Source organism: Triticum urartu, chromosome 7 (assembly GCF_003073215.2).
Source record: "Triticum urartu cultivar G1812 chromosome 7, Tu2.1, whole genome shotgun sequence".
NCBI lineage: Eukaryota > Viridiplantae > Streptophyta > Magnoliopsida > Poales > Poaceae > Triticum > Triticum urartu.
Window position 1 is genome coordinate 701,283,800 of NC_053028.1, and position 13,368 is coordinate 701,297,167.

Sequence of the window (13,368 nt, forward strand, 5' to 3'; positions counted from 1 at the left end):
TAGTCCTATTAGGACTAGGAGAAGGTGGCCGGCCCCTCTCTCTTTCCCCTTGGAATCCTAGTTGGAATAGGATTGGGGGGGAGTCCTACTCCCGGAAGGAGTAGGACTCTCCTGCGCCCGCCTCCTTGGCCGGCCCTCCCCTTGGCTCCTTTATATACTGAGGCAGAGGCACCTAGAACACAAGTTGATCCACGTGATCTATTCTTAGCCGTGTGCGGTGCCCCCTGCCACCATAGTCCTCGATAATATTGTAGCGGTTTAGGCGAAGCCCTGGCTGTAGTACATCAAGATCGTCACCACGCCGTCGTGCTGACGGAACTCTTCCCCGACACTTTGCTGGATCGGAGTCCGGGGATCGTCATCGAGCTGAACGTGTGCTCGAACTCGGAGGTGCCGTAGTTTCGGTGCTTGATCGGTTGGATCGTGAAGACGTACGACTACTTCCTCTACGTCGTGTCAGCGCTTCCGCAGTCGGTCTGCGTTGGGTACGTAGACAACACTCTCCCCTCTCGTTGCAATGCATCACATGATCTTGCGTGTGCGTAGGAAATTTTTTGAAATTACTACGAAACCCAACAGGGATGAGTACACGAAGATCATGCTCGACTATGCCGAGAGCGCTCGAGCAGCCACCAATAGCGCTCGGGCATACGTCAAGAGCACTGCAGCATATGCCGAGAGTGTGAGAAGAGCCGCTGAGAGAACAAGAGCAGCCACGCTGAGAGCACAAGAGCAGCCACCAAGAGTGCGCGAGCACCTGGCGGAGTGCGTGAGTAGCTATCAAATATGTGAGGACCGCCCAAGCCAAGATCACGAAGATGTTAGAAGGCGAGGAGACCTCATGATGGAGCTGAACTTTTACTTCTGAACTAGTAGTGCACTTCCTTTATGTGATCTATATGATCGATGCGTGTGAACCGAATTTCTGTGTTACAATGATGGAGTTGAACTTTTGCTTCTGAACTACTAGTGAACTGCATTTATGTCATTTGTATTGTTGATGCTTCTAAACATATTTTCTATGATGCTCTGAAGATTGTTATATGACTTTTCTCCATGCGATTGGATAACTATGAGATTGACTTGTTAGCTTGTTTATTTATCTTTGTAGATGAGTTGTACTATGGGAAGAATCCAGGAGTCTATGATTCATGAAAGAAATGCAATGAACAAGTGGACGCTTAGGAGAACACTAGCACAAATGTCCGTGCGTTGCAACGGCGGGGAAATACCTGTTCTTATGAACCACGATTTGCTGGGTAAGGAACTATGTCAAGGGAGAATGGTCGTCGATGCAAAAAGATGCATAATTTAAGGACCACGATGTAGAACACATGGGGTGTGATTCAGAGTAAATTGATCTGATTGGCAATGTTTTTCTTGGAAAAACTTTCGATCTATTTATCAAATATCATGGTAATATATTGAACATCATGAGTACTCTCTCCGTCCCAAAATTATTGTCTTAAATTAGTTTAGATACGGATGTATCAAGTCAGATGTATCTAATACTAAAACATGACTTGATACATCCGTATTTAGACAAATCTAAGACAAGAATTTTGGGACGGAGGGAGTACTAAAAATTACATCCATGCGGTGTGTTACAACATGATAAAACTTCATCACACTTTGACACTCCTAATCCAATTATTATGGTTTCTCAAAAAAAAAAAGTATAGTCAAATATCCCTAACATGACGAAGAATTGTTCTTTCAAGCCGACCATCTCTACAAAACGTCTAACAAAATTATGTATTTTTGTGTGGGGGGAATACATGCAGTGTTCAACTTGCGTCCCATGCTTCCGTAATGAGTAAACACCATAATGCTTTTGCAAAAAAAATCAGAAAATCGGCTTACGGTAGAGAGTTGATCAAAATGCAATAGTGCGTTTTTTATTGGCGTATATGTTTAAATGCGCAAGTGCATGTTATAATCCCCAAAGGTCCAGCGCTCTTGTTAGCTTCCTTATTCCCTTGACACAATGAACCAATTTAGCTTCTCGCGTGGATCCTCGTCTCAATCTCTTTCCAAATTAGCATGCTTGCACTGCTTTCCTTATTATCATGTCTAAATTTCCTTTAGCATAGACTGCTTTCCTTACTATTCTGGCTCAATTCCTTCTCATATCCTTTCCATCCTTTACTTCTTTATTTCTCTTGCTGCATGTTGAAACGTCGTTGAAATCCTCTCTATAGAGCCGGAACTCAATTTTTACCCTTCACTTATTTATTTTCGAGATGACTCCTTGATACCCTGAAAACTGAAAGACCTATATAAGTTAGAAGGATTTGATGTAAAAAAGGCGAGGTGGTACTATTTAATAGATCAGATAACATTACATTTCAAATCAAAGATTCAGCTAGGTCGCCTGGTAGCACAATATTTACATGACTGTGAAGTTGTGAGTTCAATTCCTGGCCCAAACAAATGTTTTGCCCCTGCTTTTTTACCCCCTATGTGGGCTCCCAGGTAGAAATACAAACGCACAAAAGCCCAGCTAGAGGCCCAGCCGAGCGACGCAAGGCAATATCGAACGCAGAGAAGTACATCGCATATAAATTTTTTTTGCCATGAAACTTTACAGACAAGTAGTATGCATTCATATCTATGTGTGTATTATTAAAAGGAATTGAAACCTAACCTTTTTATTTTTTTAATTTTTCAAACATCAAGTTCCATAGGCTAAACGTACATGCATGCATGTGTTTCAAAGATATAAGCTTTTTTGTGGGGTATATGCATATTATTAATTTTCTAGATAGAATATATATCATGCATGTGTGTAAGATCCCTTGGCTTTGAAGTATTTGTGCATTTCTTACATAGATGACAAATGCGTTGGACTTTCTGTTATAAGCTCCATTTGATTAATAATGCATGGTTATGTAGTCTTCAGGTAGAATTTAGGACATCTGATGCTATAATAAAGGACTAAAAAATGAATTTACTCATTTATTTTTTTCTTTTTTGTGATATCTTCTAGCATATGTTTATTTTCACTGTCCGGGCCACCCGGATAGTTTGTATGAATACATACAAATAGTTTTTCTAAATGAAAAACAACAGTTACTTAGACTTAGATGGCCAGGCTACACAAACAATTAGAGTGAGATGATATAGTCATGAGTATTTAGAAGCATGCATGGAAGGTTAACAACCAAGATATCGTGCTATCTAGAAACAATATTCACTTCAAATAGTGATGATGCAGATAGAGGAAGACAACATAATATTTACGATTTAATCATTAAAGAAATGGCTTGGCGTGGTAGGAAGCAAACATCAGTGCCATAGACATCGATGACTTTACCATATACTTACTAAAAATATCCCACATGTAGTTTGATCATGTTTTCTTTGGACACGTACACACATTCCAACTAAAATATTATTTGTAATTTTAAATGATCTATCAAGGGGAACTGACAATCAACAGTGGAAGAGATAAATATGAACATTGGTATGGAATTATATGGCATTGCATGGAAGAGCGCCGATTTTTTCATGGAACAATTCACAAATAACGCAGTAAAAACGTAATTCCAAAATATTATCTCTTTTCCGGATATGAAATTTTTTGCCTATTTAATATATCTTAACTGCCGATGGAAAAATAGTGGTGGAGATGTTTTTTGCTAAATATAAATATTAGAGAATGGCACAAAAGATCTGGAAGCATACATATGAATATGAGGATATATGACAGTGTGCTAATAGATAGTGTTGGAACAGATAACAATGTATGGCTGCAAATAATCAATTTTTTCATTTTATCGATAAAAATTCTAAAACAATATTTGATGCAAAGATAAATGAACATGGATGAAAAGGTGAAACCGTGAAATCTGGAGATTAGTACCAAAGCCAATGGTTTCACATGGTGGGATACTTGCATTGGTCCTTTTGATATTTCATTGTGGGACAACCATATCATTTGAAACAACTTTATCAAAAATGTAGCAAAGTTTAACCATATTTATAATACTATATATTTAAGCTATATTTGTTTATATAAATACATATACAGGAATAAATTGAATGGATAAACATACGTAGAGCAAAACCAACAAAATAAATAAAGTTGTAAAGGAAGTCTAGCCGCGCAAATGCGCGGGTCACCCAGCTAGTTATATATATAATTGCGATCACGATGAACAAGATGCATAGGATAAAACTTCTGATGAAATTCCAATTTCAATCGTTTGTAGTTCCATGATCCCATATCATCACATAGCCTGTACCATGTCAATGCGTCTCCCTTCAAAGATAAAGGGAAGAACTTCTTAATAACATCACCGGGTATACCTGCAAGCTTAAATAATCCACAAACTTCATCCACGTATATTAGGTGCTCATCAGGATGCTTTGTTCCGTCTCTTACAAAAGGATTAGCTAGCAGATTTTCTATCATACCCGAAGGAATCTCAAAGTAGACATTTTTATTTTCAGTAGGTTTAGTAGGTTGAGGAGGAACTCTTTGCTCTATTGGTCGGGGTGAAGATACCCCGAAGAAGCCCCTCAGAGGGTTACTTTCCGTAGTAACAAGTGACAGTAAATTTCAGCACACTATATAAATTTTTCCTTACCAAATTCCACCTACCAAAGGCGCTTCACTCCCCGGCAACGGCGCCAGAAAAGAGTCTTGATGGCCCACAAGTATAAGGGGATCTATCGTAGTCCTTTTCGAATAAGTAAGGGTGTCGAACCCCCCAACGAGGAGCAGAAGAAATGATAAAGCAGTTTTCAGCAAGGGTATTTCTCTGCAAAGCACTGAAATATAGGTAACAGATAGTTTTGTGATAAGATAATGGTAACAAGCAATACAAAAGTAAATAAGTGCCAGCCAAGGTGGCCCAATCCTTTTTAAAGCAAAGTACAGCCTGGACAAACTCTTATATAGAGAAAAGCGCTCCTGAGACACATGAGAATTATCGTCAAGCTTGGTTTCTATCATGTATCATATGATTCCGCGTTCTGTACTTGATAATCTGATATGTTGGTGGACCGGTGGCTTGTAGCCCCTTACTTGGACAAGTATCCCACTTTATGATCAACCTCTATTGCAAGCATCTGCAACTACAACAAAAGTATTAAGGTACCTAACCATAGCATGAAACATATGGATCCAAATCAGGCCCTTACGAAAGCAACGCATAAACTAGGTTTAAGCTTCTGTCACTCTAGGCAACCCATCATCTACTTATTACTTCCCAATGCCTTCCTCTAGGCCCAAATAATGGTGAAGTGTCATGTAGTCGACGTTCACATAACACCACTAGAGGAGAGACAACATACATCTCATCAAAATATCGAACGAATACCAAATTGACATGACTACTAATAGCAAGACTTCTCCCATGTCCTCAGGAACTAACGTAACTACTCACAAAGCATATTCATGTTCATAATCAGAGGGGTATTAATATGCATATAGGATCTGAACATATGATCTTCCACCAAGTAAACCAACTAGCATCAACTACAAGGAGTAATCAACACTACTAGCAACCCACAGGTACCAATCCTAGACTTAGAGACAAGAATTGGGATACAAGAGATGAAATAGGGTTTGAGAGGAGATGGGTGCTGGTGAAGTGTGGATGGATATTGACCCCCTCCGATGAGAGGATCGGTGGTGATGACGATGGTGATGATTTCCCCCTTCCGGAGGGAAAGTTGTCCCCCGGCAGAACAGCTCTGCTGGAGCCCTAGATTGGTATCCGCCAAAGTTCCGCCTCGTGGCGGCGGGAAGGTCGTCCCAAAAGCTTGCTTATTGATTTTTTTCCTCATCGAAAAACTCCAATATAGCAGATGGGCATCGGAGGCCACCAGGGGCCACGGGGCAGGAGGCATCCCCAGGGTGGCTAGGGCGCGCCCCCACCTCGTGGGCAGGGTGTGGCCCCCCTCCGGAACTTCTTGCGCTCAGTATTTTTTATATATTCTGAAAAATGACTTCCGTGGAAGTTGCAGGACTTTTGGAGCTGTGCAGAATAGGTCCTCTAATATTTGCTCCTTTTCCAGCCCAGAATCCCAGCTGCCTTTCTCCCTCTTTATGTAAACTTGTAAAAATAGAGAGAATAGCCATAATTATTGTGACATAATGTGTAATAACAACCCATAATGCAATAAATATCGATATAAAAGCAGGATGCAAAATGGACATATCATGAGGACAGCTGGCTGGCCCGAAGCAAAAACACAGCCAACAAGGCAGGCCCCTATGAGGCCAAAAACAGCACCGGCAAGCTCCGGCGCAATAGACACAAATGCCGAAGCAATAGCGATAACACCGACGACACCACAGTGAACGCCGGATTCAACGGCCCCATGGGAGAAAAAGTCCAGGAGAAGACGGTGGTACAGAGGCTCTTCGCTAGCGATGCCGCGGCGGTTCTCCCCCATCATCAGCACGATTGTGCAATGGGGAGACATCTCCAAGATGTCGGTGGCCGAGGCTATGGGGCGTCTTCGGACATTCGAAGAAAGCGAGTCTGATCACCATGATGACCGTGGCGGCAAGGAAGATCAGTTGCTCCTCATGACACGCGCGCTTGAGTCACTGTTGCAGAAGAAAAAGGGTGCGTCAGACGCCAGCAACAGCGGAACAAAAGGAAAAGGGCCTCCTGTCCGTGAGCAGGCTGGACGAGGTGACCGTGGCCACCGCGGAAAGAAGGGCGGCAATGGCAATGGGAAACAAAAGAAGCACCGTAAGTTTGACATTACAAAAGTTAAATGTTTCAACTGTGATGTAAATGGTCATTTTGCCTCTGATTGTCCGGAACCGAAGCAAGAGAAAGCACATCTTGCAGAAAAAGAAGAAGATGATGATCCAGGACTACTCATGATTGTGGCGTGTGAGGAAGCATGTGACCCCAGCTGAGGTGACAGAGACCGTAATGATGAATGAGGAAAGAGTGGTGCCCAAGTTGATAGGTGAGCAGCAAAAGGACGCCTGGTACTTAGATGCAGGGGCAAGTAACCACATGTCGGGCTGTAAGGAGTTGTTCGCTGATCTTGATGATGGGGTGAAAGGTACAGTACGTTTTGATGACGGCTCACTAGTTGATATACAGGGAAGATGCAAGGTTATACTTCAGTGCAAAACTGGTGAACATCGTGTGCTGACAAGTGTGTCCTACATTCCTCGCCTGAGAAGCAACATCATCAGTATAGGCCAGCTTGATGAGGTTGGTGTCAAAATTGCAGTTGAGCATGGATACATGGTCGTGTCCGATCAAGGGAAGGTGGTTGCCAAAGTGAAAAGGTCACCAAACCGGTTGTACATACTGCAGGCAACTCGAGCATAGCCGGTGTGTTTGGTGGTAAATTATGGTGAAGCAGAGTGGTTGTGGCATGCACGTTTTGGACATGTAAATTTCAGAACATTGCGTGAGATGTCTCAACAAAACTTGGTGGAAGGGATGCCACACATAGACCATTTGGAGCAAGTTTGTGATTCCTGCCTTGCTGGGAAGCATCACCGCACCCCCTTTCCAAAGACAGCAATGTACCGAGCGGTAGCTCCACTCGAGCTTGTTCACGCAGATCTTTGCGGCCCAATCTCACCACTGACGCCCGGCAAGCGAAGGTATTTTGTTCTGATAGTCGATGACCTTACTAGGTATATGTGGGTGTCACTGATCAGGAGTAAGGATGCGGCACTGGATGCTCTCAAGAAATGGCATAATCGTGCAGAAATAGAGGTGGGTCGCAAGCTGAAGGCACTGTGAACAGATCGCGGAGGTGAGTTCCACTCAAATGAATTTGGTGCCTACTGTGATAGTCTTGGTGTGAAGCATTTTCTGACGGCACCATATTCGCCCTAGCAGAATGGGGTTGCAGAGAGGAGGCATAGGACCATTGTTGAGATGCCCCGTAGCCTTCTGAAGAACAAAAAATTTCCTGGAAAGCTGTGCGGTGAGGCAGTAGCCACTGCTGTATATCTGGTGAATCGGGCGTCCACTAGAAGTGTAAAAGGAATGACGCCGTATGAGGGCTGGTTCAGAAAGAAGCCAAAGGTACACCATTTGCGCACCTTTGGTTGCATCATTCATGTGAAGAATGTTAGTTCTAATCTTGTTACAGGTCAATAGTTCATATCATGCATGCATATTTAGTTAGAGGTTAATTAGTGTGCATGGACCATACACGTGATGGTTGCGTACGTCTGTGTTTTGAGTCGTTGCATGTACGTAGAAATTGTAGCCAGAAGCGTGCTTGTTCATGTTGCGGCGTGTGGGTTTGTTTAGACCACGATCAAGTCGTGGGATGGCACGACATAGGTGGATCATGGAGTTAGTTTCGGCCGAGTCGTCCAGATGTTATCCTTGTAATCTCTCAGGTTGTTACGGGAGAAAGAATAAGAGGAGAAAAAAGCAAGAAAAGAGGCAAGTTGTTGCACCTCGGAAAACTCTGGTACACCGGTGTTCGTCTTCGCCTCTCTCTCTCTCGTTCCTCTCCACCATGTTCACGTGTCTAGCCTCGCATTTGTTCCAACAATTGGTATACAGAGCTAGGTCGCGAGGCGTTTTCGTGGCGGTCATCGAAGGAGTTCGGCAACAGCGGCGATGGGTGATACTTCTCCGAAGAGTAGTGATGGGAAGAGCGGCGGCGGTGGGAAGTACACGCCGCCAGCGGCCAGGAAGGCTACTGCAGCGGATGGCGGTGCTGTCGTGCTCGCTACCCCGTCGAGGGCCATGATTGTGCCCGGCCAGTATCCGATGCTGACGGACACCAAGTACTCGCTGTGGGCCGCGAAGATGATGGTCCTGATGAAGCTGTTGCGTGTTTGGTCCGCGATTGAAGGCTCCGGTGAGTATGATCAGGCTACGGACGAAGGGGCGTTTGCCGCGCTCTCTCAATCCGTTCCGGATCACGTCATGCTGTAGGTTGCGGAGTGCGACACCGCGCGTGAGGCGTGGGAGATGATACGGTGTGGGCGCCTCAGCGATGATCGCGTGAGGAAGGCGCATGAACGACAACTGAAGAGACAGTTCGATCGCCTCGACATGGCTGACGGGGAGACGATCCCGGAGTTCGCCAAGAAGCTCATCCCGCTAGTGAGCGAGATCCGCTCCCTCGGCGTCAAACTTGAAGATGAGGCCATGGTGGAGCGCATCTTCAGCATCGTTCCAGGCCGTTTCATGGACATCGTCAACACCATTGAGCAATGGGATGATGTCTCAGCGATGAATGTACAAGAGGCGATTGGGCGCCTCACTGCGATTGGAGCAGAACCAGCGCGATCGTCGTCACATTGGCGGCGATGAAGGCGAGAAGCTGATGCTGGTTTCACGTGCCCAGCTAGAGGAGTTGGTCCTTAAAGAGAAGAAGAAAGGGGAGGGCTCCAGCAGCGGCAACAAGAACGACGACGAAGGGCATAGTGGTGGCCGTGGCGACAAGGAAAAAACCCGCCGCAAGTTTGACAAGTCGAAGATTACCTGCTTTGAGTGCGGGGAGAAAGGGCACTTCAAGTCTGAGTGTGAGGCATCGAAGAAAGAGAAGGCGCTCCTACCTACTGCCGACGTCGACGAGCCCGTGCTGCTCATGGCTGTGGCATGTGAGCTTGCACCTGAGGTGGAAGACACCACCCCGCGCTGCTCATGGTTGTGGCATATGAGCTTGCACCTGAGGTGGAAGACACCACGAGTGTGGTTGAGCCTACAGAGATGGAGGTAGAGGGCAGCCATGCACTGGGCGGCGACTCCTTCGTGTCGTCTGATGCATTCATGGAGGCTGAGGTCAAGCGGCTACGTGGTGCGTTGGCCGCTGTTAATGCAAAGATTTTTTGTGAAGCCTGGGCGAGTTTAAGCCTAAGAGCAACTTCAACGGGTCGACCCAAACGGACGGCGTTTTTGTCCACTTTTTGTTCATTTAGGTCGGCCGCCTGCCTGCCGTCCGACCTCTTTTAGTTTTGGGTCGGAAGTGCGCCCAACGGGCCGACCCATTTCATGACCGCGCGCGTTTAAAATCATGCCGTCGCCCTGGTTTTGGCGCTCCAGCGCGCGGGAAAGGTTCGCGCGCGCGGGGAAAGCGGCCGCTGGTTTTGACGCTCCACCGCGCGGGAAAGGTTCGCGCACGCGCCGCGGCCGGCGCTCCCTCCACACTCTGTCCGCCGCCCACTCTCGCCGCCTCTGCGCCACCATGTCGATCCACCGCCTGGGCACTTCGGATTTTCGCGGAGTCCGCGAGCGCCGCTCCGACGCCTTCTCCTTCGAGATCTGATTTTGCGAGAAACGTCTCATCCTCGGCTCCTTCGACACCGCAGAGGAGGCGGCCCACGCGCACAACGCGGCGGCGTGGCGCCTCCTGAGGCCTCGTCAGGATATGAATTTTCCCAATGTGTCGAGCCAGCGGGCGCTGGATCTGACGCCTCTCCCGCGGCTTTTCACCAACGAGGATCGTCGTCCACCGGAGGCGGCAGCGTCGCCTCGCCATCACAGAGAAGGACGTGGAAGCCTTGGTGGTGTGGCGAGGAGGGTTCCCGCAGGACATCGTCGACGAGCGCCAGTTCTACAAGCAATTGAGGTTGGAGAGGAACGCGAGGAGGAGGGAGCGAGCCGCCTATCGGGAGGACAAGCGTTCGCGAAAGCAGTCAGCTCAATGGAAATTGAAGCTACGACAAACGTCGGGTTCGGACATTGAAGACGAGCAGCTTGCTGACGCCTACATTCAGACGTCGGAGGAGGACATTACCGAGTCGGAGTCAGAAAGCAACGAGTAGTAGTCTTTTTCTTTTATCTGTGTATGCTAGAACTATCTATGTATCCATTTTAATCTGAAAATATGGCCGGCGGCGTCGGCGACGTAGCAGGCGGGCGAAGGTGTGAATCCAATGTGCCACCGACCAGCGGGCCCGGTGAGGAAAGAGGGCGAGCGCGCGCACGTCCGTCTTGTATCCGCGCCGACACAAATCAGGCTCAAAAATGGACCAGGAATGGGTCAGCAGGCGGATGAAAGCGGACGTGCGTCCGTTTGGGTTGGCGCATTGGGCCGGCTTTTTTGTCCGCGCCGACCCAAACGGACGGCCGCAGATGAAATGGGTCGCCCCATTGAAGTTGCTCTAAGTGTCTAATAAAAAACCAGAAACGAGTGTTCGGATACATAATATATAAAATAGCATCAAACTTTCAAATCACAAATCTACATTAATAATGTAGTGAAAATATAACCATATTAATCACACAAATGTAATTTGACAGTGATATAATATATAATATACCAAAATTTAGTTTCATAAACCAAAATATACTTGATACTTAATACCTTAAGTGATAGAACCGGGGCCACATAGAACCAAACTCATCATATTACTCACAAAAGTATAGCTGTCCAAATTATCATCCAAACATCCTAGCAGAGACAAGATGACAAAAATTGGATTTTAATATTCACATAAATCAAGTGTTGTGATTTGCGAATATATTCAAGAAAAACACGAGGCAATACGAGATGGTGGTTGTGGCTCTACTTCTATTTGTGGTTGCACACCATGCACACTTTTTGCCAAAACCTCCTCATCTCTCAAATTTAATGATTTAAAATTTGGATTTAATATTTACATGTAGAACAAATCCCTAAACAAGAACAAAACTCATAAATTGGTAATCATCCCTGATGACCAATTTTCCTTGCCGTGACCTCAAAATTGAAGCCCTAATAAGTCTATAAATTTCACCTAATTCTGAAAAAGGGGACAAGTAGGCCATGATGCAAAGCATTCCTCAGAGTCTCGGATGGATTAGCTCCAGCTCCGCCCGCTGCCAGCCGCGCGCCTAGGCTGCCGGTCTGTCTCTATCTCCAATGAACCGAGGATGCGGCCGTCTCGAGCGAACAGAAATTAACCGAACGGAGCGGGGAGGTGGAGGCGTGGAGCGATGGACCGATCGTTTCCTTCTCATCTCTATTAAAAAAAGAAGATCAAACGAGTAGGCTTATCTCACATAGGTACGTAGCCCATTAGTCTGTACGTACGTTTTTTTGCTTAATAATTAATTAATAGTGTTTAACCAGAGAGGATCGAAACGGAAGCCCATTGGCCCAGCTACCTACTGCCCGGGTAAACCACCATACGAGGAGTAATTTGCCCCGTTATGACAGTGCCATGGTAGTATGTCGCGTATCTTGTGAGCCCGGGCAAGTGCCCAGGCTAGCCGGGCGCTGGCTCCGCCCATGACACAAGCGGAGTTCTTGGTGTACGCAAGGGAAGAGAAGGCCAAGCTTCTAGAGGTGCAGCGCGTGCTCTGCAAGGAGAATGACCTGCTGCATGCCCTCGTGAACAAGACGACGGCAGGCACGCGGACAACTGCATCAACGCCAGCTGCAGTAACGCCGGCGGCCATGACGCCGGCCACGAAGGCACTAGGCCTGAACAAGCGGGGAGTGCAGCTCGTGGAGAAGGGCCACGTCAAACTTGAGCTATGCATGGATAGATCATCCAATGATGTTGATGCATGGTGGCTTGAAAGTGGTGCTAGCAACCACATGACAGGCTCACGTTGCAAATTAAAGGAGATGATTGAAAGCATCCGTGGCCATGTGAAGCTAGGAGATGGGTCTACAGCTCTGATCGAAGGGAAAGGATCAATACTTGTTGAGTGCCATGGTGGAGAGCTACTTCTAACCGAGGTATATTTTGTGCCAAGTTTATCATGTAATGTGATCAGTCTGGGTAAGCTTTCCGAAGATGGCCATCAAATAGTGCTGGATCGTATGTTCCTATGGATTAGAGACATGTTGGGCAAGGTGCTGCTAAAGGTGAAAAGATCCCCCAACAGGCTGTACAAGGTGTTGCTGAAGACACCAGGTGGGGCCGGCGGCAAAAGTTTGCTTGGTGTAGGCGGCGGCGACGGCATCAAGATCTTCGGTACGCAAGAAATAATGAGTTACAAGATTAGGGAGGTGAATGTTAGTTCTAATCTTGTTACAGGCCAATAGTTCATATCATGCATGCATATTTAGTTAGAGGTTAATTAGTCTGCATGGACCATACACGTGATGGTTGTGTATGTGTGTGTTTTGAGTCGTTGCATGTACGTAGAAATTGTAGCCGCTTGTTCACGTTGCGGCGTGTGGGTTTGTTTAGACCACGATCAAGTCGTGGGATGGCACGACATAGGTGGATCGTGGAGTTAGTTTCGGCCGAGTCGTCCGGCTGTTATCATTGTAATCTCTCAGGTTGTTCCGGGAGAAAGAATAAGAAGAGAAAAAAGCAAAAAAAAGAGGCTAGTTGTTGCGCCTCGGAAAACTCTAGTGCTCCGGTGTTCGTCTTTGCCTCTCTCTATCGTTCCTTTCCACCGTGTTCGCATGTGTAGCCTCGCATTTGTTCCAACATGAAGAATGTTAAACCTCATTTGAAGAAGC